This window comes from Chrysoperla carnea, chromosome 5 (assembly GCF_905475395.1).
Source record: "Chrysoperla carnea chromosome 5, inChrCarn1.1, whole genome shotgun sequence".
NCBI lineage: Eukaryota > Metazoa > Arthropoda > Insecta > Neuroptera > Chrysopidae > Chrysoperla > Chrysoperla carnea.
Window position 1 is genome coordinate 32,804,031 of NC_058341.1, and position 26,661 is coordinate 32,830,691.

A 26,661-nucleotide genomic window follows, 5' to 3' on the forward strand; every position below is an offset into this window, starting at 1 on the left:
CGTAGATTTCTCCAAAACTAGTCGGTGAATAAAATAAAGTTAACACTTTAATTATTATTTGAAAAAAAAGCCTGTGGTGTTATGACCCGACTCATTAAGGATGTATGAGCACGGTAGTGGAGACACAAATTTAAAAAAATATATATTATAACTTAATAAATATATGTTGTAACTTGATAATATAAGACGAAAAGTAAGGAAAAAAACTTTCGATATCTAGGGTAATTTTCAAAATATCGAAAATAGAAAATTTTGTTCTGTTATTTAGCTTTTGATATTTCGAAAACCAAGGTAAATATCGAAAAATTTTATTCATATTTTTCGTCTACATTCATGAAGTTTTACCATTTTACATAACAATTTATCATCAAAGTTGAAAATAAAATACAAATAATTTCAATCAGAAGTCTAAACTTGCCTTGCGCTCGTACTATCTTAAGTGCCACATTGTACTTACATTTCAAATTAGATTATAAACTTTTCATAGACATAAAATACAACCTTTATCTTTTTCAATTTCAACTTTATTATATGTAGGTAGGTATACTTATATTATAGTTTATGTATAAAAGTTTTCAAATAGTGAGTGTAGTGTTAAATAGATAAAAGACGAATCAAATTGAAAGTCACTGAATCAACTAAACCATTCCAAAAAGTAACGATAATCTCACATAGCTAAAGATAAACGAAGATTTTGTTGTTTAATTTTCCGTAAAGTATAACGAACACGAACATAAAAGTTAAAAAAATAAAATCCTTACTAATATTATCAATGCGAAAATAACTCTGTCTGTCTGTCTGTGTGTTACGCAATCACGCCAAAACTACTAAACCGATTTAAAAGAATTTTGGTATAGAGTTAGTCTCAGTCTGAGAAAAGATGGAAACTTTTTATTTCCCAAAAAAAAGGGCTGTAAGGGATTGAAATATTGGATGCAAGTTTTTATGGAAATTATGTCATTTTTAAATCTAGAATCTTTAAACTTATTTGTTAGACTTAGATATAAATAAATACGATATTCAAAGTTTGGAGATAATTTTACCCTAAAGAGGGTTAAAACAGGGGATGAAAGTTTTTGTGTGATGACGTCGGCAAAAAAGCTTACGGCCCAGAAAATTAAATTATGGAAAAAAAGTAGAGAATTACGGAGTGATTACAAAATGTGAAACAAAAGAAATTAACACAATAACGCAAATTAGGTGTTCATTTAGAAAGGTGAAATCAACAAAGCATACGAACTAAGCCACAGGCTTCAAGATATAGGTGTAGGTTCTAGATACTAAAACGTTTTGAAAAATTATTTCACGTATAGAAAGCTTCATTATTAAAGGAGGATAAATGGCGGCATATGAAGTGAAGATTATAAGACAATACTTTTGTATTTAAAATTGAAGTTGCCCAGCGAGGCGGGTAGTTTACAGCTAGTTCTATATAAAAAGCTATATAAAATGCTTGTATAGAGTGCAAATATAATTGTGGATTTTATTTTAGTTATTTATTGTTCAAAAATCCTGTGTATAAGATATAAGGTTATATTCTCCAAGAAATTGAGTAAGGGAATGTTGAATTAACATCTAAAAAGAATTGATGCATGAAATTCGTTGAATAATACCAACCTACCATAATTTCAGCGAATACAACCACACAGAATTAACCTCTGGCTTTTTTCCCTTTCTACCTCTTGAATGTCCTATAGATCTGCCCCAGACCTAAGAGACTCGTTTATGATACACCCTCCTCTTGGACGCCAAAGTTACCCTCTCTATTAAACTTTTCTTAATTTGAAATATTTTACCAAACCAATAAAAGAATAAAATAAAAACAGTGAATTATATACATTTAGAGCCATTTATTTTATATAAACAGGTCTCTTAGAGGCTAAACAAAAAATGTATTTTAGTGAAAAACTCGCTCTTGAAACATAGCTAAGAACCCTCTCTATTAAATATCCTGCTCTAAACTGTATTGATTATAAAGCATTGCCTCTGTTGTAGCAGTTTTGTTTACGGAATCAAAAACTCGCACTTGAAACATAGCTAAGAGCACCTTTTATTAAATAACCTTTAAGACAAAACAAAAAAATCAAAATCAAAACCGTTTAGGGGCTTTGATGCCACAGACAGACAGACAGACACTCACACACAGAGATCAAACTTATATTACCTCTCTTTCTGGTTCGGGGGTTAAAAACGATATCTTGGGTAGAAATTTTGGCAATAGCAATTCTGTTATTAGTGATACATGATGGATATTTTGCACTGAAGTCGTCCTAGATTCCATATACCAGTACATACCAGTACTACACGCAATTTCAAAACACTCTTCGTTTATTGCGAATTTTAACATATCCTGTTAATAACCTCATAAGCTACCAAGTTCGGTTTTCTCGACTAAATCGTTAACTCTTTATTATCAAATAGAATAATGAAATACTATTTAATTCAACAAAGATTCTAGTAGAATAATTATTACCTATTCATATACCAAACATAATTGTTTGGATTTAAAACAATATATAATTGTTAAATCATAAGTAAAATGATTGTTGAGCACACAGGATTTTCCAAAGATTAATACTCGGACGTAGGGATATTGTTTTAAGCACCAATCGAGTCAAATAACATTCATTGTAGTATTGTACGTACCGTTCGTACATATCTTAATATATATATTTCTTGTGTGCGTGTGTATGTGACTGAACTCCTCCTAGACGGCTGGACCGATTTTGATGAAATTTTTTGTGTGAGTTCAAGGGGATTCGAGGATGGTTTAGATTTACAATTTGGTCCAGTACAACTGTTTTTGAGGGCTCCGTACCAAAAAAATGAAATTTCATTAAATGGTGGGAGCGCATATAAATCATATCACATTATGTATACTATGTGTACTATGTATTTTTAATAGTATTCAGGTATTGTCAATAGGCATTTATTAGAGCCATATGCGAGCGCAGCGAGCTCTACTATCAAAGGTCAGGCCAAAGGTCGAAGGTCAGGCCACTCCAATAAATAGGAGTTAAATTGGGGTTTAGCGGGATGGGTTTAGCGGACAGGCTAAACGTAGTATAGTTATTCATGAATTGGAGTTATGTTTTTACGGGACAACGTCCGTCGGGGCCGCTAGTACTATTATAGAAACGATCTCTTAGGTAGAAGCTAGGTTTATATCATGTTGTTTAAGTTTAGAGTACACAAACAAAACACAATCACATACACTCACACATTATAGTGGAAGAGCCGATCTTAGTAAATCCTCCCAGATCTTCTTAGATAGCACAAAAGTTCAAATTTTATACCATGTATACATGTAATATATTTCAAGGTATACTAAGTTTAGTTCCAAGTTTGTAACGCTTAAAAATGCTGATGGTACGAACAAAATTTTAATATAGTTAAAATCATCTAATTAGTCCGTTTTCGGTTGTCCGCCCAGCCGTCCGTCCGTCTGTGAACACGATAACTCAAAAACGAAAAAAGATATGAATCTGAAATTTTTACAGCGTACTCAGAGGGTAAAAAAAAGGTCGAGTTCGTAAATGAGCAACATAGGTCAATTGGGTCCTGTAAACCGTTAGAGATAGAAGAAAATTTAAATGTAAAAAATGTTCCTTATAAAACACAACAATGTTTGTTTGAAACGTTTGTTTGTAGACATCATTTTTTACCCGTGAGAGCGCAAATTGTATAGTATGTATTATATGGAAATCTCAGTTATATATGTGTGACATGTATGTTTCTGTAATGTGAAAGAGTTATCAACACTGTCTATACATGGTATTTCAACAATTTACTCAGTCAATTGTTTGTTTTCACTTGTTATTTATTACTCAGTTAATTCACTCATATCTCTCATATCTTGCGAACTCTTGGAGAACTCATATCTTGCGCCGCATTTACAGCCGGTGTCGACTCAAAGTCGATTTTTGGTGGAGACCCCTTCAAGAAGCTGGAGTTTTTTTAAGTCGTCGTTCATCTACTGGAGGCCCCCAAAGTGAGTCCTTTGAAAACAATTTTCTCGTTTCTTCACTCACGTCTTCAGTTTCCACGTGAATTTCCGCAGAAAATGAAGCAAATTTTTTAATCAGTTTTAGGCAGAAAACTACTCTAGTAATTTTTTTGCCCAGACGCTTAGTTTTCGGAACAATAATTCTTGAAAAATTAAAAATAAATTATTCAATTTGAAAAGAAAAATGTGTCCAATGATATGGTGCCAAAACGATAGTTCTTATATTGGGCTTTTATTAAAACTCATTAAATACTGCGTTTTTAGGAAAACTAGAAGCTATGAATTTCAATAAAATGTGCTTTGAGGAAGAGTTTACTATGGTCAGCTCTTGAGCCATTAGTTGATAGTCATTATTATTACGTAACTAATCTTGATTTTACTCTTAACACAAAATGTATACATAAATTGATTCATTAAACTAATGCCTCAATAGAACAATATATATAGGATTATGATATATATGGAACGTGTGAACTCCTTCGGAGCTATCGGCGACAAGACAAAAAGTGATATTTAATGTGTGTCAAAAAAATTAATTTGTTCGTTATTTTGACTCCCCATTTCAATGATTTAATGCATGGTTTTTAGCAATATGTTTAGATCTACGTTTTTCCAATTAAGTATGTATTGCATACACATATGCAGTGAAACCTGGCAAAGTGCGACCTGCGTCTAACTTATAGAAGAATTCCACTTACCAGTATATTATAAACCGGGTATAGGTAAATATCTGTCTCATTTACTGAGAGTTCCATTAATTGAGGTCAGAATACAGATTTGGCCAGTGGAAATAGTAATTTTTCGTTTTTTCGTAATCAACAAAAATACTAAAAAATTCACTGCTGTAAAACATGTGTATCGAGATAATTTTGCATGATAGTACGGCAGCTAGCAAAGTTTTCAAGAGTTTATAAAAGACGGCTGAATTTTGGACGTTTCTTAATAAACTGAGAATGGAATGAAGTACATCCTACACTTGAGAGCGGTTGCATTAGCTAACTGTGATGTTGCGTTAACTAATGCGCACTGGTAGAGTTTCCGAATTTTTATCTGGCAAATCATATTTACAAAACTAAATTTTTATTAAAATTACACTTCTCAAAAATGATTTGATAACAATTTTTTTTTTTAATTATTAGAGTAATATCTGGCGCGATAGGGACAAAACTTGTGAAAATCAAATTTCATTGCTGGAAGGACATAAAACTACCGCTTCGCGTGCCAAACTCATTTCATTCCTACCTTTGTTCAATAAGAAATGAAATGAAAAATATTCTTCCGTTTTGAAATCAAATTTTTCTTGACGATGATAGAGCTCTTATATCATGAAGTCATGTTCATTTATTGGTATTATGTTTTCCCGAGACTGTTGATTATATATTTAACGATTTTCAGAGATAAAATGCTGAACGCCCATTTATATGTTTCATTCACGTTTTTTTTAATAACAACATAAAAAACTTTATCATAATAATTTAAAAATGACCGAGTTTCGTTCAAAAGGATACAAAGATTAAAAATGTATACTACATAAAAGTATCATAATACACTACTAACATAATCATAGTATAGAAAATTATAAATTAAAAAATAATTATTAACTTGTATATAAAAGTTTAACGATTTTACAAACTCATAGAAAACTAAAAATTATTTAAAAATAAACTTTTATAATACATAATAATTACAATGGAGTCAATTTTATTCGCAAGGGAAATGTCTAAAATTTAATTATAATTTATAATAACACGATGTATGAAAGAATTTTTATAAATAACCGTTTTAATTTACATGTGCATTTAGTGAATTAATTATGAATCAGATTTTATTGTTTTGAAACAATATAATGATTTGAAACTTATTAGAATTCTTAGAAAATTCAATCGGAAGCCACCCGAGTGTACTTAACCCCTGCCCCAATAAAATCCAGTTTTCAACTCCCGAATCAAAAAAACCTTTTATACGGTCGCTGGATGCTTCAACTACCAAAACTTACGCTAGGATATTAAACAATTCATAATTGAACTGTATTTAGAGCAGTTATTTTTCCTAAATAATTCCCTTTAATGCCAACAAATGTTGCTCTATATATTATAGTCATCGTTGTTTTCCAAACCCATCCCAAACTCGAATAAAAGAAAAAATGAAAATATTGAAAACAAGACAATTAAAAACAAAGTGAGATAGAAAATTGAATTTTTTTAATGTTATGAAAATCAATCATCATCAACGTATAAAAAAAAAACCATATAAAAAACTACTTAATGATAAAAAAAAATATTTTTTTTTAAATGGAAGTAAAAATATTTTGTTTACAAAAAATAATAACGCCTATAGAATTTTGTCAATAATATAATTGATGACAGTAAATCAATTTTATGACTCACTTATTCAATGATAATAATAATATCATTATTTTTTTCATTTTCTAATCGAAATTTATGGTTTTCATCACGAAATACGAACATTTAAAGTAATTTTTTTTCAAGTCTTGCATTCAAGACTGATATTCATCACATATGTAGTAACCACTCATTGAGCTGCTTATATGGTCACGGCGTGCTGTGTTGTATCTCTAAAACACGACTGAGTTTTCCGTTTCGTAAGGAGATTTACCAGAGTTTTCAGAGGCTACGGCAATATCGGTTAATGCTGGATTTTAGACCTCGATGTTTTAAAGATCGAAAATTAAAGATCTAAACGCTATTTCAGTTTTATCCTAGAAAATAGTCTTTTCTATTTTTTCAAAAGTACTCTATCAGTACATAAGTACATAGGAGACTATTGAATCATCTAACTACTGAAGCATGTGTGCATAAGCGCTGTAAGTGCAGTTATGATGGGAACATGTGCTGTTTGGATTAACTTCAATCAGCAAGAATAAACAATGGAACTCCAGCTGGTTCAATGTATGGCCTTGTAAAACCCGCGTTTTAAAATCTTGGCGAAAGTTTTCTAAAAGGTGTGAAAAACAAGGGCTGCAACTTTTCTTAGACAGTGGGAAACCATATCGAGAATACACTCTCTTGAAATTTAATTACTTTAAAGTAGAGAAGCAATGAGCCAGCTTAATATGTTTTATTCATTAGTCTGCCTATACGGGGCAATATCCAATATACCTCAGGCCTTCAAGAGAGTTTCAACACTGTCGACCGAATAACGTCATTGATTTCTTTTATAAAATTGACATTCTTTATTAAATATATAGAAGTTGTATGACGTTTATAATTTTTTTTTATACCATGTTTAAAAATTTGTTTATATGTAATATATAAAGGTATACTAAGTTTAGTCCCAAGTTTGTAACGCTTAAAAATATTGATACTACGTAAAAAAATTTGGTATAGGTGTTCATAATATCACCTAATTAGTATATTTTCGGTTGTCTGTCTGTCTGTCTGTCTGTCTGGAACAAGATAACTCTCAATATCAAGCTGAAGTTTTTACAGAGTGCTAAGGACGTAAAAAGTGAGGTCGAGTTCGTAAATGAGCAACATCAAAGTTTTTCTTCCGGAGGACCCATCTTCGTAAACCGTTAGAGATAGAACAAAAGTTTAAATGTAAAAAATGTTCCTTATGAAAAAATATAAAAATTTTGTTCCAAAGATTTTATCGTAAGCATTACTGTTTACCCGTGAGGGCGCAACTAAGGCGCATATTGTATAGTATGTATGTATTATATGGGAATATCAGTTATGTGTGTGTGACATGTATGTATGTGTTTTGTGGTAGTGTAATCACCACTGTCTATACATGATATTTCAACAATTAACTCAGTCAATTGTTTGTTTTCACTTCTTAATCTATACATCATGAACAAAAAATTTTTTTTTTTTATTTATATATTTATTTATTGTTGATTTTATGTTGTTTGTTTGTTTAGTAGGTTTTTATTTTTCAAATCTCATCTTTCATCAATAAAAATAATATTATATATTGTAGTGCACACATACTCCATATATTTATTGAAACTGGGAATAATACCTCTTTTGTAGGGTGAGAATCAACGGTATGGGCATTATTTTTTAACCGCCTATCTAAAAAAGGGGTGTTATAAGTTTGACCACTATGTGTGTGTGTCTGTGTGTCTGTAGCATCGTAGCACCTAAGCGAAAGAGTATTTAACGGAGAGTGTTCTTATATATGTTTCAAGTGCGAGTTTAGGGTTCCGTAGCCGAAAAATTTTTAAATTTTGTAAATTTCACTTTTATCCAATTTGCTCAACTGTTTTATGTGTACGTATAATTCTTTTGGCAAAATAGTCTACTTATTTGTTGACAAAGATAGCACATTACGACTGAATGTGATATAAATATGAATAAATTTCTTCACTTCACTAGGCCAGTTATTTACTTCATACCTACTTGTAATTACGTATCTTTTCTTTACGAACTAGTATGGTAATCGTTAAGCTTATTGCAGGATAGTAAAAATCCATTAAAAATAAGTGTAAAGCTCCCACTTAGAAATTATAACACTAGAAAAGCTTATACTTTAAACTTTAATCATTTTCGTGTTATTTAACTTTTTGTAACTTTATTATTTTTCGTGTTATTTAACGATAAGGATAATGTTCGAAAACTCTAGCATTTAAATTACAATATTTCGAAAACTATTTATCCGAAACTGTTAGAACAATTTGAGCATGCTACCAGTACCTAATTAAAGTAAACTTTAAGCGACAAGCATTAATTTTAGTTCTCGTGGCAAATTCATTAGTTTTTGTGCTGAATAAAACATCAAAACAAAGATACGAGGACTTTTTTTCGTTTTAATTCCGTTTCATTTTCGTGCAAATGACTTGAAACTTGTTTCATTTTCAAAGTTTTTTTCGTATTATTCATTGTGTTGAGATTTACGTTGTGGAATTCCATATTCAAATTAAAACAACAAATGTTATATTTGTATTACTTTAATTTATTTTTGCATAATCCACTTTTTAAAAAAATTTTCAAAAGAAAAATTAATTGTTCTACTTGTTTTCGATCTATTTAATCATCTTCAGAACATAAAGTTAAATTTAAAAATTTTACAGGTTTATACATTATTATGTAATTACAGGTAATAAAAACAAGTTAACAACTTGTTCAATATTTTGTTAAAAAAACATATTATTTTATTAAAACTATTTCAATTCACATTGAAGGCGAAGTGGAGAAAAATTTTTTAAATAAATTTATTTTTTGTTTTCAAACATTTGTAAATATGTCAGGTGTAATTTGTATATATGTACTTTAAAAAGGGTATTTATATGTACTTTAAAAAGTGTATGGTATACTTTTTGCAAAAATCGAATCCAATTTTTCAGTTATTTAACGTCAAATTCTCCGAATTGCAATCGCCAATAACATCGTTCATTTCGATATGGAACTAGATGAAAGTAACAAACACAATTTTCATATATTTATTATTTCACCTTAATTCCCGAAGTTAGCATTCATATTCCCAATTCACTAAATTAATCAGTACAAACAAAAAGAACAACCAAAAAACTTTGTTGTAATTTTATATTTACTTTATCCCTTATATCTATGTCTAGGGAATTAAACTATACACATATATACTGAAATACTATAACAAGAAGTATTGGGGAATCACATTCTTGATACATTGTTAGAATGAACAGAAAACGAATGCTATGATTTACTTCCAAAAAAGCTAACATGCTTAATGTTCAATTTGTTCATTTGTAAAAAGTTAATTTGGATAATGCATGTCAATGTTGTTTATCTGTGGGATATTAGTGATCATTTGCACTATTTTTGCCCTTGAACCCAAAATGCGGGTATTATAAGTTTGATCGTTATGTATGTGCTTAACCTGCCTGTCTGTGGGATCGTTACGCCTAAACTAATGAACCGATTTTAGTTTTTTTTCTTTCTTTTGAAAGGTAATGTAAGTGTTCTTAGCTATATTTCAAGTGCTAGTTTAGGGTTTCGTACCAGGAAAAACTAAAAAATAGGCAATAATTTTCAAATTCTGCTCAGGTTGGAGAAGGCTGTAAGGAAAAAGAACTTAATTGGAGATTGTTCTTAGATATGTTTGAAGTGCGAGTCAAGTTTTCCGTACCCGAAAAATTAGTGGGTGGGTTTTTTAAATTCTGTAAATTTCTCTTATTTAGATGCATGTTCTCTATTTCAAAGTAAGCAAAATCTTTCAAGAACCATACTTCCAAAAATAATGGGTTGCGGTTTTGTTTAATTAACCATTTAGTACGAAGACGATTCCATTCTTCTTTGGCATTAAGTATCAGGATGATTTTTTATAAGTTGTCCCTTCCCTAGTCTGATTTCTAAAATTTTCCATGATATCTTTACAGAACCGCTCAAATTCTTTGTTACGCTCCAAAGGTTAAAAAATGCCTGTTTTTTTCTGTAAAAATATAACAATTGGTGATATCTTCCATGATTATAAAGTAATAAAAATTTCACAGAATTCATTAACGTGAAGTACTAGTAAATTCGATTACGTAATAAAGCAGCTTTTGCCCGATTAAGTTTAAATAAAGACATGATTTCAAAAGTAGACATATTTAACATTGGTCTTATGTGAAGGCGGTAGATGGATGATAGGTTTTCATAGATTACTTCAAAACTAGTCGGTGGAAATTAAAAAACAAGCTCTTTCAATTTAAGTATAAATCTCAATGTCCGACTACTCAAGGATGAATAAGCACGGAAGTGGGAACAAAAATTTAAAAAATATATTTTTTTTCCATTTTGATGGTGCATCATGTTTCAACTTGACAATATAAGACTAAAAGTAAGAATAAAATTTTTTCAATACCTATAGTAATTTTCAAATGATGGAAATTGAAAATTTGGTTTAATTATTTAGCTTTCGATTTTTCGAAAACAAGGTAGATATCGAAAAATTTTATTCTTATTTCTTATCTACATTCATGAAGTTATAACAAAATTAATCATTAAAGTTGAAAATAAGGCACAAATAGTTTCAAACACAAGTCTTAACATGCCTTGGCGCTCGTACTAATTCTTTGTACATACAGATAGTGCATTTTTTTGTTTTAATCTATATAAATATAGACAGAGATATGAATGTTTTTAACATCAAATTTTTATATTTAAAATATTCAAATAAGCGGTCGCAATAAAAAATATAACAACAGACTCATTAAACAACGTTATTACTGCCATTAAATATACACAAAACGTTAATATATTATAATAGAAAAATGGATAAAAAAAAGTATGACAAAAATATAAATAATAATTATTGATTTATGTATGTAATTAAAATTTATGTTTTGTTTTATTCGTAAGCACATTTTGTGTTTTATTAAAAAAATAATATGTACATACTGTTATATTATTTACATTTTTCATTTAATCGAAATGGCTGTATTGTGATCCGCATAAAATATAAAATTACTATTTCATTCTGTTATTAATGTATTCTCATTTCGAATGTGAATATTAATTAAATGCAAGAGCTATCAAAATTATGTAACAAATTTTGTGAGAATATGAATTTTGTGGTAAAAGTGATTATTAACATCACGAAAAGATTATTTTAATATCCAAGCCATTTATTTTCATATCGAAATTGAGTAAGATGAAGTACGCCTGGCGCATGAAAGCTGTTGCTCATTCTAGAAATGAAAAATATTGAAATTCCTTTGATTTACTACCGCGCATCCACCGTTAGTTAACTCAATCGCTTCTAGGTGCGAGACGTCTCTACTAAGTTCAATAAGGAAACAGAACTCCTAAATTCAGGCGTCTTTAAATAAACTATCAAAAAGTTGGCAGGTGCTCGTCTATAGTTTCTTGAATAAGAAAAGTGATATCCAATTACTTATCCTATTATTGTTATTATACCACGTACACAAGAAATATATCAAGGTATACTAAGTTTAGTCCCAAGTTTGTAAAAATATTAATGCCACGTACAAAATTTTGGTAAAGTGGCTCATAGAGTCACCTTATTAGTCGATTGCCCGTCTGTCTATTTGTCAGTCTCTCCATCTGTGATCACGATAACTCAAAGACGAAAAAATAAATCATGCTGAAATTTTAATAGCGTGCCAATAAGCACATAAAAGTTGAGTTCGTAAATGAGTAACATAGGTCAATTGGGTCTTATAAAAAGTTAGAGATAGAACAAAAGTCTAAAAGTAAATGTTTCTTATTAACAAATTAACAAATTTTATTTCAAACATTTTTTCGTTTACTGTTTATCCGCGAGGGCGAAAATTAGGTTCGAACATTACTTAGTATGTATTACATGGTAATATCAGTTCTATGTGTGTGGTATTCAGAGTGATTTTCTTTCTTTACTTACATGACGTACAAAAAAAAAACGATTATCTTTATATGGTATTTCAACAATTAACTAAGTCAATTGTTTGTTTTCACTTAAAAAATGTAAAAGTGTTACATAAAATCAGCTAAAAGAACGAATTGGTCCGGGCCCAGACTTGAGGCAATAATTGTTGAACGACATAAAATCATCTTTATCTTTAAAAAACATATCGTTGAAAAATGATAAAAAAATTCAACTATATTATTATGCTTAGTAATGCTTTCTATGAATATAAATCAAAATGTCGTGGAATATTTATGGTTGTAGAAAACATTTTACTATAAAAACAATAATTTTATTTAAGCTTTTCAAGAACGTGAAACCGAGTAATTGTTTATATTCACGAATATTGTTTTCGTGAAATATACATTAGTTTTTCAAAAACAAGACAGAATATATAAAATATATGTAGCTCTCAGGTTTTTTTCTAATATATGCGCATAATATATTAGCGAATAAAAAAGGTGTGATTTACTTTAACAAACAATAAAAATCAAATGTAACGTTTTCGTGGAATTTATGGATGTTAAATCTATTTGTATAGATCAGAAGTTCTCATTCTATGGCCGCCGGTAGTTTTGGAATAGCAAGAGCCTGTATTACAGTTTTTTTACATTTTACTTTCTTTAAAATATTCTTAATTACTTCAAAAAAATTTGAATTTAAACTAACGTTACCTTTGACTCTTGGAAACTAATCAAACCGAATCTAAAATGGTTCAATAATTGACTTGTGTCCCTTTTAATTTGATGCTGGAAATGATACAGAAGATATACGGGGGATCTCATGGTTTTTGAAAATAATAAATGGGCCCTGACTGTTAAGTCGCTATGTAAACTTGGTTTTTTTTTAGATTTTATCTAATTCTGTCTAATTTTTTATTTTTTAATTATTTATTTTATTAGATAATGTTTTTCTTTGATTGAAATTCCGGCAGATGGATTTAATGAATATAAACTATAAGTTTTTGCATGAATGGATGAAAACGAAAAACCTTTGCCAATGCATCAAAGATAGAATTCTAGTTCAACCAATTCTTGCATTTATAATTCTTCTTCCCGAAATGTATTAAATAGGAACGTTTGTGTTCACACTCGATTTTCGTTCACTGCGTTGTAAAAGATCGCAGTAAGTTTTTACGGTTTGTCTTTTACTGTTTTTTAAATTGAAATATTTTTCATGCGTTAAATGTCTAAAAATGATAAAAAATTTTATTCATAGGTAATTTAATATTATTTACGTTATGTACTAAAAAAAAAAGTTTATTTTTCTTAAATAAATTAGACACATACACAAAACTTTATTAAAAACTTTATTTTTTATATATGATATCAATGTCAGAATATAAAATTTTGAAGAAAAATTTTTTTTATTTAAAAAATTATAATTGTGAAAAAATATTGTGTATTGTAGTGAAAAATAAAATAAAATGATAAAAATAAATTTAGAAGAAACAAACCAAGGGTGGCTAACACCCTTAGGTGCTAGGTCAATTATTTTGATTAAATTGTTATATGTAGATTTTAAAACTTTTTTACGATATATATTTTTATATTTTTATACTTTGTATATATGTAATATATAACAACGTACACTAAGCTTAGTCCCAAGTTTGTAACGCTTAAAAATATTGATGCTACCAAGAAAATTTTATTAGGATCAAAAAATCATCTAAAGTTTCCATTTCCGGTTGTCTGCCTGTCTGTCCATCTATGAACACGATAACTCGAAAACGATAAGAGATATCAAGCTGAAATATCAAGACGTAAGAAGTGTGGCTAAGTTTGCAAATGAGCAACGTAGGTCAATTGGGTCTTGGGTCCGTGGGGCCCATCTTGTAAACCGTTAGAGATAGACCAAAAGTTTAAATGTAGAAAATGTACCTTATAAAACAGATCGTCATTAATCATTTTAAATCTTATAAGAAAATTTTATTGCTTTATCCCGAGCGGAGAAATTATCCCTTTAAAGTTCCTTTTTAAAAAAATTTTTCTGTCATGCAAAAATGAATAGAGCCCATGGTTGAGCCCAGCGCCAAAAGCTTAAATACAAATAAAAAGTAATTATATTATTATGAAATGTTTAGACTGGAACCTAGGGGAGAATACATTATATTTTCTATCGGGAAATTAAAATAAAAAAAAAATTTAGTTTTCCTAGTTGTAAATTCTCCCTTCATCTTCATGAGTTTATTTCTTTTTCGATATTCGATTAGGAAGTGTAAATATACATATATTGTAGAAAGGTTACAAAGATTATTGACTTTGTTTGACACATATTTTATTTTCCCTTGATACTATGTCCATTGGTCCAGACCCGTCAAATAAAAACTTAATTATTGTTTTTTTATCGAACAGTAACAAAGTTTTTCTGGATACTGTTTTCTCGACTTCTATCTTTTTATAACAACCGAAAAGTCCTTTTGATATAAAGTTATTGGCTTTAAATTCGAAACTACACGATGGGAAATTAACTGTAATGTAGAATTCAAATCGTGGGGTGGTCTCTACTTCCATTCTTCAAATTAGATGATTTGACAGATATCGATCTCTCCAGGCTTTGATTTTTATTTCTCATGCAGAAGATAGTCAGGTCAAAACCCAATCACGTCAAGTTTTTTTTCATTCTATTTTGTTACCCAAAGAGTAAACAATTTTAACTTAGAGAGTACAAAAAAAAAAAAAATTAAAAATAGTTTTAAGAAATTAAAAAATATGCTTTACTGCATTAAGATATGGATTTGAATTTTAATGTAAATTCAAAATCGTCGATATCTGTTAAATCAACTAAGTTAAAGTATGCATGTAGAGACTACCCCACGATTTGAATTTCAAAATTTAAATTATTATCGATATTTTGGTAGAAGCATATTTTTTTAGTTTTTGAAAGAAGATAAGTTACAGAGAAATTTTCGGTTATGTTCATAACCGTGGATTTTCTTACACCATTTATTTACATCCTGTAAGGTATATAAATATGTATTTGTATTCACGTTTTTCAGATTTGCAGTAATGGTCTTCTCCCAAATATACGACACCAACAAAAGTTTTTTATTTTAATTCTTTATCAGTTAACAAAACATCAAAAACGATATATCTTATAATGTATACCATAGAATAAGCAGAAAAAAATTTGATAAAGGTTACGAATTGAAGCATATTACGTACAATAATCATTTTTAAGTGAGGACCATATGGCGTTTTTTCATGCCATCCTGAATATTTAATTTAGTGGCAAAAATGAAAACGAACTGACCACCGTTTAACACACAAAAAAATTAATTTTTCTCGAATGTTCTCATTGCTGAATTGATTTAAAAGAAATAGTTTTTTTTTACATGAATTATTTTATTTCAGTTAATTATTACAAAAATTTTTCATCAAACAAGGAAAAAGATGAATCAGATCAGACATATGAGAAAAATTCAATATAGATCAGACGAACTAGTCAAATAATGCAAAAAATGTAATGTTGGTAAGTGTTGATCTAATCGTAAAGCAAATATTTCTCTCCTTTTTAGATTTCTACTAGTTTTTCTGTTTTCTAAAAAAAAAATATGTTTCTGGATCGATTTATCTCATTTAACTGTTTACAAATCCACTTCTATTGATTTACAAAGGATGCACAGAAAGTTTACTTTTGTAATAGTTCCTCTCAATAGTTCCAAATAAGCTAGGTAGGCTAATATTAATTGAAGAACTGCGGTGACACTCTCATTTACAAATCAATATGCAATTCCTTGAGTTAAAACTATGAAATGAGAAATTAGAAAAATAAAAACTAGATTTTCAAGAACATGATATAATATGTAGAGCTATTTGTGACGTTACATTAAACTATAATTGAACACTAAATACAATTGTGGTAATAATATCAGAGAATAAAATATTGCAGGCAAGAGAGTAAATTTGAATCATTTATCTTTCTTAAGAAGAAAGATATTGCTTATTCTGTTTCTCTTCAATGTTCAACTTACTTTTCATATACCTCTACATTTGTGGCAGGTATCTCAAAACTGAGACTGACCTATTTAATCTCTGATTTGTATGGCTTACTCTTTTTTGCTTTAAGTAAAATAAACTCGTGTGCGTAAGGCTCATTAATACCAAAGATGCACAGGAAATCCACTTATGAAGCTCAAAAATTCCAAGTAGGTTAAGTACAATTCACCAGAAGTGTGTCCAAAATACTGGAAAAAAAATTTTAAATTCATCCGGTCGTAGCAGTCAATATTTTTTGCTTCTATAATCAAGTGTTTTTTAAACTGTATTCATGATTATAAAGATCAAATGTTTATTCCTTTCGAGAGATGGGAAAAGTAGATTGATAATATAATTTTAGTGATTTTGTTACAAATACAGTGAAAATCAAAAGTGAAAAAATCTAGTACACTGTCCTTTTTATTAAAAGTTAAATAAATCAGGAGCGCAGAGGCTAAGAAGGGCTGGGTCAAGAAGTACTGCAGTTAAACCTACGCATTTAAGATTATTTTGAGAAAAATGTGCAAAACTTTTAGAAGGATCTCCAGAATTTCGTCACCGCGGAGTTTCTTGAAAACTGAATTACTGAGTTCGCCAGTCACCTAAGGTAGGTGTATAATCAGAAGTGCTCTAAGTAGACCTACTCAGGGATGCTACCTGTTCTGTTTTCTGTCTTCTATTTATTCATTTATATGATTGCTAAAAAAGTGTTTGTAATAAAAATGTTTAAACACCGGGTATAAAAAAGAGCACATATACTTATTTTTATTTTCATTTTTTATTTTCATATTCGCAATCTCATTTCTAAGAATATTTAAACTGGAAGAAAATGAATGTTAATCAAAAGAAAGAAAAACATTAATTAAATATTTTTCTTACAATGCACATCAGTTTTCTTGCGATGATTGATTTTATATTTCCATCTCATTTTAAAAATTAATTTTCTTTAAAATTTGATATTATCTACATAACATTTCATTGCAGAAAAAACCCAACATGATATCGGTTAAAGAACAAGCTAATAGAATTTTGCATAATATTTTCCACGAACTGATCGATTCGATGTTTAATACAATTCAAAGAATTTGGTTGGGTTTTATCGGTGGAGGATATTTTAATCATTGATATTTTTGTATGTATTTTATAGAAATCTTAATGGTGTGGATCCAACGAACAGCTACATTATAGAATAGTATCAATTTGGAGAGCGTAATCCCCTATTTTTGAAGTCGTAACCCTATTGTTGAAGTCGTTTCAATATCCCACCGCAAAATATACGGACGTTTCCAAAACTGAAAATGACTATACATAGAAATAGAAAAAATACACGGCAATACATTAAAAAAAGGCAAACAAATTATTCTTAAATACATTTTAAAGCTGTACTAAAAATTAAAAACCTTCGACCTGATTTAGTTTATTTCTATTTGTAAAAGTGTTTTTCTATGTCATCAGATTAATCGAAACTGTGAAATCCATTTCAATATCTATGTCAATAAAAATCATTGTTATTGCAAAAAATTATAACTAAAGTATTGGCAAAAGCCTGCATCAAATGCCAGCTTAGATATTTTTAATAGCACAGTTTTGATTCTGTGTTTTCTATGTGGTATGTATTTCAAGGAGTATGCATCTCACTTCCGAGGTGACGATCCAATCCATGATGCCCACAAAGTGCGAATTTTACTCGATACTAAAAACTATTTAAATAAAATCGGTCAACGCCGCGCCGCTAAAGAAGTTGTCATTTCAAAAAATTAAGCAGTTTGCGACATATTATACGTACGAAACATATTTTTGGTATAAAAGTTATTAGTGACCTTTATATCTACTACTATGAACATTAATGAAACTTTTCTCCATAACTGTTAATCAAGTTGTACGTTCTCTGTAAAGTTTGGGCTATAGGTATATATCTACTTCGTTAATGAAGTCATGAAAACTTTATTCAAACAGAAACTTGAGGACATCTGCTTTTATAAAACATTAATAAATTATTTTGTAGACAAGTTAAAAAGTTTATAACTATAATTTAATCTTATTCATTGTCTAGATCAATAGACTAGTTTACCAAACTGAGATAAAATCGAATGCAAAATGATACTTATGGGACATAAAATATAAAATTTCATATTTTAGATTATATCAATGAATCTGTAAAACTTCAATACTATTATTCTCTGAGTACCTTTATATTTTTTCCTATTGAAATTTGGAACAATTACAAAATAAAATGAATTCAGAAGTTCAGTTTAAAGCAACAAAGTTAAGGGGAAAATATTATTTTAAAAAAACAGAAATGTTTTAATTACATAATGGCTAGATTTTATATACAGTGTGTTCATTTCAAAAGTATCCACCCTGAATAACTCTTGACCCCTGATGTGATTATTATTTTGAGTGAAAATACATTGATTTAGATATCAAGAAGGAACCACCCCAACTTTTAAATTTCATATAACACCTCCTACCTGTGATACCTCACTTGAAAGAGCATAAAATTGGCTCCTCATTCATTATAAAAATAATGTAATCGATCCATTGGTTCTTATGATAGACTACACATAAGATGGGCGGCATGAATTCCATCTTCTGAGAAGAATCAATCAACCGATTTCATTTTTTCATCATGGTTGAAAAATTAATTTTATGCCCTCCCAAAATTTTTATAATAAGGTAAGAGTTGGCGTTTTAAATTTCAGAGTTGGGATGGCTAGATGTGAAGAGATGACACCTAAAATTCTCAAAGTACCATCTTGTACTTTCTCCCGATAACTAAATCGATGTGTTTTCACTCAAAACTATAGTCACATCAGGTCAAGAGTAGTTAAGGGTGAATACTTTTGAAATGAATATACTGTATATATTTAAGGATTTTTTGTTCATTTCAAAAAAACCTAATCAGCTGTTCAAAGATCATCAATTCTTTTCTGGTTGTTTTGGAAACTGAAGCCTAAACTCGCACTGTTTTGAAATATGATAAAGGACAATGTCGATTAAATTACCTATAAAAAAAATTATTACTTATTTTTCGATTAGGATGCCACAAGCACATTAAACGTTTAACTTATCTTTTTATAAAAAACATAGAAATACGAACATAAAAGACAAACGAAACAAATTTTGATCCCTTCTCAATGTGGCCTTATTAAGAGTAATTTCAAAATAACTATTTCTTGTGAAAATCTACGTCATTTGTAGCTGTATTATTTCGACAGGAAAAAGATAATGTGGAAATTGAAATTTCGTATAAAGAAACCTTCTATCATGTATCCACTGTTGAAAATGTCATGTCTAGTATCAAATATATGTATCTGCATCGAAACCTACACGGTAAAAAAATATTATAATTACCAATTATAAATAACAAAATTTTTTTAGAAACATTACTAATTGAGTCTTTGAAGTTAAATTTGCTTTTTATTTGTGGTAATTTTACTGTCTTACTTGAATGTTAAAAAAATTATACACACTCGACCGACTCGACCAAATGTTATTTAGTGAGAATTAGTTAAGCCGTTTTTTAATGGTAATAAAAAAAACTGGAAAAAACTGAATAGACAGAATCTGAAAAGTGGATAAAGCACATCATTTATCTATGGAGATAATGATAGTTCCAGCATAAACTGCAGTACATCTTCGAAGAATTATCTATAAAGGCTAACAAGACCTTTCTTTTAAAATCTTTTCCCCGTTTGGGAAGTTAGTCGTGTGGACTACAGGGGTCGCACTCACACGATTTCAGTACCACACCGACTATGCACTGCCAATTTATTTACTAAATATATTTAGTATTTATGTCTAGAATGAATGAAACTTTGAAATTTTACAATATTTTTATTTTAATGTTTTATAGCAAAACTTCTAAAAAAAATCTTTCAAACTCAAACATTTATGTGTATTCCTAATGAACAATTGTGATTCACAACTTCCAAATACTCTTTAGTAAAATTACCAACAAAATTTTTTACAGTGTAACTGACATAGTGTCGAACATAGATAGCAACGCACAATGAATGATATTTTGACTATTTTCTTGAAGAAAAACGTGACAAAGACTAGAATCACGAACAGCAAATAACTGACATTGTGATATACATTTGTCTATAAAGTTATCTTTCCTACAATAAAGTAATATTACTTCAATATATAAAAATATTTCTTCTTTTATTTTACACAATGGTAAAGTAAATATAATGTAGTATATATGATGGTCATTCAGTTCGATTTATTATTTTATTAATTTATGAATTTGGGATATTTTATAACTTTTACACATATAACCACACTTAACCTACATTTAAAGATATTTGAAGAAGAATATTGTTTGGGATACGAGAAGGTTAAATGTGTAATAGGTTGGTGCAATAAATGTTATGTCATAAGAAAAAGTGATAAAAAATAGGTTATAGAGACAGGCTAATCTTTTTCGTTTAATAATGTTCGTGTATTATATACTTCGGTCAAAATGAATTTTGGGATGGATAGGAAAAAAAGGATAATTCTATTGTAATTCTAAAAAAAAGAACGGTACTATATAGTTTATCAATTTTGTGATTTATGCATTCTTACTAAAGATTTGAACTGAAAATATTCTTAGCGAATTGACGAAGAGAACTAAATATAAAATTTTGAACTTTTTCAAAATAAAAAATATTTTTTTATCAATTTTTAGCAAAAAAGAAGTCTTGTGATTTTTTCTCTAGTTGCTTAGTTTTCGAAATAAAATTTTTTGAAAAATTAAAAATGCAATTCGATTTTAAGAAAAATTTGATATTTTTTCCAATCTCTGAGGGAATTTGCTTAGCTAACGTAGTTTCTGCGCTACGAGTTTTCCAACTGGATTTAGGATTCTTCTTAATCGATATTTTTTATAAGAATTTAACAGCGTCTTTTTCTAGATTAACATACTGCTTGACTATTAGTAAGGGAGTAAAAATTAATATTTATTTAGTATTAACGTTCTAAATAAATTCATAAACGTTCTAAAAACTTTTAATTATTTACACGAAATAAACACTTTCTTCGGTATGCATTCTATGAAAAAAGTAAAAAAACAAGAAACATCATAGCAATGCCAGCGCTTCCAGTGAAATATTTTGGCGATAAGGGAGGCTGTTATGACTAATTTGCAATTTCTTACATGTTAATATTATAGAAAATGTCAAATTAAAATTATTGAAAAACACTAATCAATTAAATTTAATGCATTAAAAATTGTGAACTTAAGAAACCATATTGCACAAATAATATTTTTCAAATGTAAATTATCATAATTATTTATTTAAATTTGTGAGACAAAAATATTAAATTTTCAATGTAAGTCATAAATGCAATCCATAAATTATATATGTATCCACACAAGTCTATAATTAAAGGAGTGTATCGTTACCATGGAAACGCCTCCAATAAAAATCACGTACGGTGCGAAAACTTAAATTTTTAAGCAGTAAGATATTAATTTCCATGAAAAGTTTTTCGGTCTTTGAATTAAAAAAATTTTCTTGCTATAAGAACATCAACAGTCAAGTAAACGAGTTTACTTCAGTGATTTGTATAACTTTTCGGTAAATCAGTGGTCTAACAGCAGCAGATTATATTTTGCAGATTTCTCAGATTTGGTTTTTTTCTTAATTTTTAAAATTTCTTTATTTTTATTTACATTAAACAATCGGAAAATTTTATCACTTCATATTTCTTCTATCCTGCCTCTTCCTTGGTCTGCTGACGGGCGACACTATACACTATAACACATACATCACTCTTCATCAACATTTATTGATTTAAGAATCACATCATAATTTCATTCAATTAAACATTTTTAATTTTCTTTATATTACCCTTACAAACAATATTTTAATGAAAAATGGAAAAATATAATAAAAAAATTACTTGAATATTTAATTTCTAATTAAAACAGAGTATATCATTATAACATAACATTTAGAGGTAAGTATACGATTTGAAAAGTAATTAAGTACTAAAAAAAATGTATAAATCATAACGAAAATATTATTATAATTAAATCATCAAAATAATTATTAAAATGAAATTTGTTCAGTCATTTGATAACCTTTAATTAGGGATTATTTTAATTGGAAATTGTACAGGGTGTGACATAATGTTGGGATTTTTTATCGGGAGAAACTCAGTCATTAGAAAAAATTGGAATGTGCGATTTATTAACCCTTTAACTTAAAAAAAGGGGTGTTGTAAGTTTGACCGCTATGAGTGTGTGTCTGTGTCTGGTCTGTCTGGCTGTGGCATCGTAGTTGAAATACATTTCTCAAATCCAAGTATATTTTTTCAATTGTTATCATAGAGTCTTCCTCGTCGATATCAAATTATTTGAGTGATATTTACTTCGGAATGGCGGCGGTGAGCTAGTACAGGACCAGTTCCACTGTTCCTTTGTGTTATTATATAAGGCATCTTTAGACAAACGATGTTTTCATAGAATATTTGTTACATCAGTGTATTTCACACAAGATCGAGTTAATTAGTTTCGGTGATTTTTCTTGGTGTAAATAATCTCAAAAATCTTTTTTTTTTTATCGCCTAGCCAAGAATACGCTTTGCTCGGAACATTTAACTCCAAGAAGAGCGACTTGGTGGCTCGTTATTTTTGCATTACATTAGCATAGCAGCAATTTGCAAAATTATAAGATCTATTTTTAAGAGATTTCCAAACCTTCACTGGTGTTTGGAACTACTTTTTACAGCGCTTTCTTGTCGACGAACCAAAAATATTTGCATGTGAATTTTTTTTCTTTTTATTAATTGAAATTTCTTTTTTTATTGGTCAAAATAGTGTAAGTACGGTATATTGTTTTCAGGCTCTAAAGGCTCTAAATTAAACCACGTTTATAACCGTCCCCAAGTTTACTCTTGCCAACAGTTATGATAATTAAAGCCTCTTTTATCAACTATTTGTATGTATATGAAATTTAATTATTTTTCATTCATTAAATATTTAGTAATCTGAATGGGATTAATAAGAGTTATAATATATTGTTTTATAATATGTACGTATATGAATATCCCTAGGACAGAAATATAAACAAGCTGATCATGTGAATGTGATCCTTTTGATCCACATCACCAACTTTCCAGATAATAATGGCTTTGTATCAAGGAATTTCTGGAATCAATACTCCACACAAACAAATGTATAAAATTCAATATTCGTTAAATTTCTGTAAATATCTGTAAATGAGCAGATCACAAATTAGTACTGCTTATTTGCCTTTCTATCACAGCTTAACTAATTCTCAAAATATGTAGTTTCCTAATATTTACAGAAAAATTTGTTATAACTAATTTTATAAGTTTAATCTTTTTAGCACACCTTGATGTTATAACGCAACAATTGGCGGGATGGATATCACTTTTCACTCTTCATTCAAGGGAAAACGTGAATGGAAAATGCCTCCGAACAAACGCGTACAGATGCAAACACACAGACATCAATCTCAAAGTGGTAACTAAAAAATACACCAATTGTCTGGGTAATACACTACGGGCTACTTAAAGTTATGTTGAAAATTATGTTTGATTTCCGGGCCCATTACAAATCTTTGCTATGGGAAGATCACAATTTTGTTCATAATAATTTATGCTTTATGTACAACATATTACATAATTATATATGCAATGTTCTCATAATGCATATTAGAGTAATATACATACTTTGTTATTACTAAAAGATAAATAAACGTGGTATAATGAATAGTATTGAATGACTGTGAATATCTAAATTGTAAATGAACGTGGTGTAATGAATAGTATTAACAACAATAAATTGTGAATTTAATTCTGAACTTACCAATACATATTGCATTTTTATCTCCTAATTGTAACGCCACCGTTTAATATCTGCAAAAGAAAAATCCCTACATATTACAAATGTTAAAGCAAGGATGTATGTTTGTTTAATAATAATTTTAATAACTAAAGTTTTAAATAGATTTTATTAAAATAGTTTGATATTTATAGCATTATTATAAAAATATTTTCATTTATAGACAATGGATAATAATTTTTATTATTTTAAAATAAAATAATTCAATATTTAATATTTTTCCAAATAGTTTTAGTATTGATTTCATAAAACCATGAAAAGTTTGATTTGAATAAATAATTCACAAATCAAAATAAAAAGTTTATTACTTTCTTGAACTACACATTAATCACAAAATTTTATTATTAAAAAAAAAAAAAAAAAAACGATTTCTTTGTTTCCGTTATAATATACTTTCAGAAAATTTTCGTCTTCGTTTGTATGGAAATCATTTTCTCATCTTTTTCATTTTGCAAGAATCCGTCAAAAATATAATCCCAAAATTTTATGAAAATTAAGGTTATGGAGACTTACAATTTTCGTATTGCGAAATGTAAGGTCAAAAATTGATGGATTCATTTTTTGAGCTTTGTGAAACTGATATAATGGAGAGTAATAAATCTCATCTATTTTTACTAATCTTTGCTTTGTGTGGGTCCAAATTAGTCTTGCAAAAAATTCGGAAAAGTTGAAAACCAAGACTGTTTTAATACAGCCAATATTTGGAAAATTTCAGGACTTAACTTTCTTGCTCTGCATGAAATTAATATTTTGAGGAACCGAAAGTTACCAAAGTATACTTCCCTGGAAGAAGAAAATAGCCAGCACTAAAGAGCTATATAGAGTTGATATAGGTTAAGAAAACCATATAGTTTGGCCGATATTTAAAAAAAAAAAAAAAAAAAAAAACTGTTGTCATGGGTAATGGTTTTTTCGTGATAAAATTATAAATAAAAACTTTTTTTTCAGAATGTTTATCATGATTTCTGATTGAAGTAACGGGATTGACGTAGTAATACTCTCCTATAGTATTCAAGTATACCCCGTAGTAAAATACTTGCATGTTAAGCTTCAAAAACCTATTAAAAAAATAAAATAAAATCAACTATGTATAAACCACGTCTACAGTTTCTTCGTATGAAATTTAAATTTAAAATGTTCTATCATGTATGAGAGTAGAGGAGTTTGTTGTGAGTTTTGTATTGATTTATAAGTACCAGATGGCAAAAAACGATTCATGGCCTCCAGAGTTTTATGTTTGTCCGGGTGGAAATTTGTAATTGATTTTAAAATAACTTTCTGATGAGCTAGAGACTTGAAATTTGGACCTTATCTTAGAAGTGGATGACAACGCGTTTACATAATCCAAAAAAGCAGCAAAATAAAAATAACAACAATTTTTAATGTAACATGTTTTTATAAAGGACTTAAAAGTATAAAATAATGAATAGCTATTAAAATACTTGTAAGATTGGAAAGAAAATGGTATATTAAACTTTTTTTATTTTTATTATTTATTTATTTATTTATTTTTTGATAATTTAAGAAGGGGTCGGTCTTCATACAAAAAATGAATGCTCTTAGCCAATAGTCTTCGACTTCAAGCATGCCAAAATGGATTTAGTTTAGGCTTAAAAGTTTTGAATGTGACTCAATTACTATGTGACTGTGACATAGATAAAAACAATAAAATATTTTATCAGCATTCATGGGGTTGTTTTAGTATAATAATAAAGTGGATTTTTGTACCAATTAAGTTTTTATTGGAAGCCATCGAAGAATGCGGGAATTCAGTTCAGAAGTGGCTGAACATTTAATAAGGCCAGAATAAGAACAAGAATACAAAAAATGTTCTCAGGACGTTCCAGTATATTAGATTCAAAGCGATTTAGAATCTTGATGATTAATGTTTTGATTTTGAATGTTGGAATATGTTCTAGAATATGCCACGCTAGTCTTTTAATAGAAAAACATTTCATAATAGACTGTAACGACACAGGAATGGTAAGTTTAATAGTCAAGAAATTTGCAGTATCAACTGTGGCTCGAGTGCCAAAATTATGGAAATTAAATTTTTCGATTTCATGTTTTTCGCCGATTCTTTTTGTTTGTCGTATTGTCGTATGAGAAAAGAAAAAAATGACAGAAAGTTTGAAAATGCCGAAATTGTAGGAAAAATATTTTTTTTTAGTTTCTCTCCATTTTAAACTTTTCCTACGTTTGCAAACTTAAACTACTAAAAGGCCGACAAAAAGAATCACAGATATTTCTCTTCATTGTGGGTTCAAGGTCTACGAGGCAATTAGTGTTGCGCCACTTTGTATATCAAACTTTTTTAGTGTTCCCAATCCAGGAAGAAACTACTACAAACAGTGGCAGTTTGAAAATATGAATATTAATTGATTACATTGAATATATTCAGTTTATATTTGTAGAACAAAAAAAAATACACATACTGAACAAAAAGTTTGTTCAAAAGTTTGACATAACATGAAAAACTTCTGTATGTA

The 26,661-nt window shown here is 28.8% G+C and overlaps 1 protein-coding gene across 2 annotated transcripts in view; it reads right to left on the reverse strand.

Annotated features, from left to right (window-relative positions):
* The window catches only part of LOC123299671 (potassium voltage-gated channel protein Shaw-like), a 174,041-nt gene that overhangs the window by 90,388 nt on the left and 56,992 nt on the right, over nucleotides 1–26,661 (reverse strand). For both annotated transcript variants that reach the window (XM_044881964.1, XM_044881963.1), the window contains exon 2: nucleotides 24,137–24,186. The gene's annotated coding sequence lies outside the window, so the exon portion shown is untranslated. The remainder of the gene's footprint in view (nucleotides 1–24,136; nucleotides 24,187–26,661) is intronic.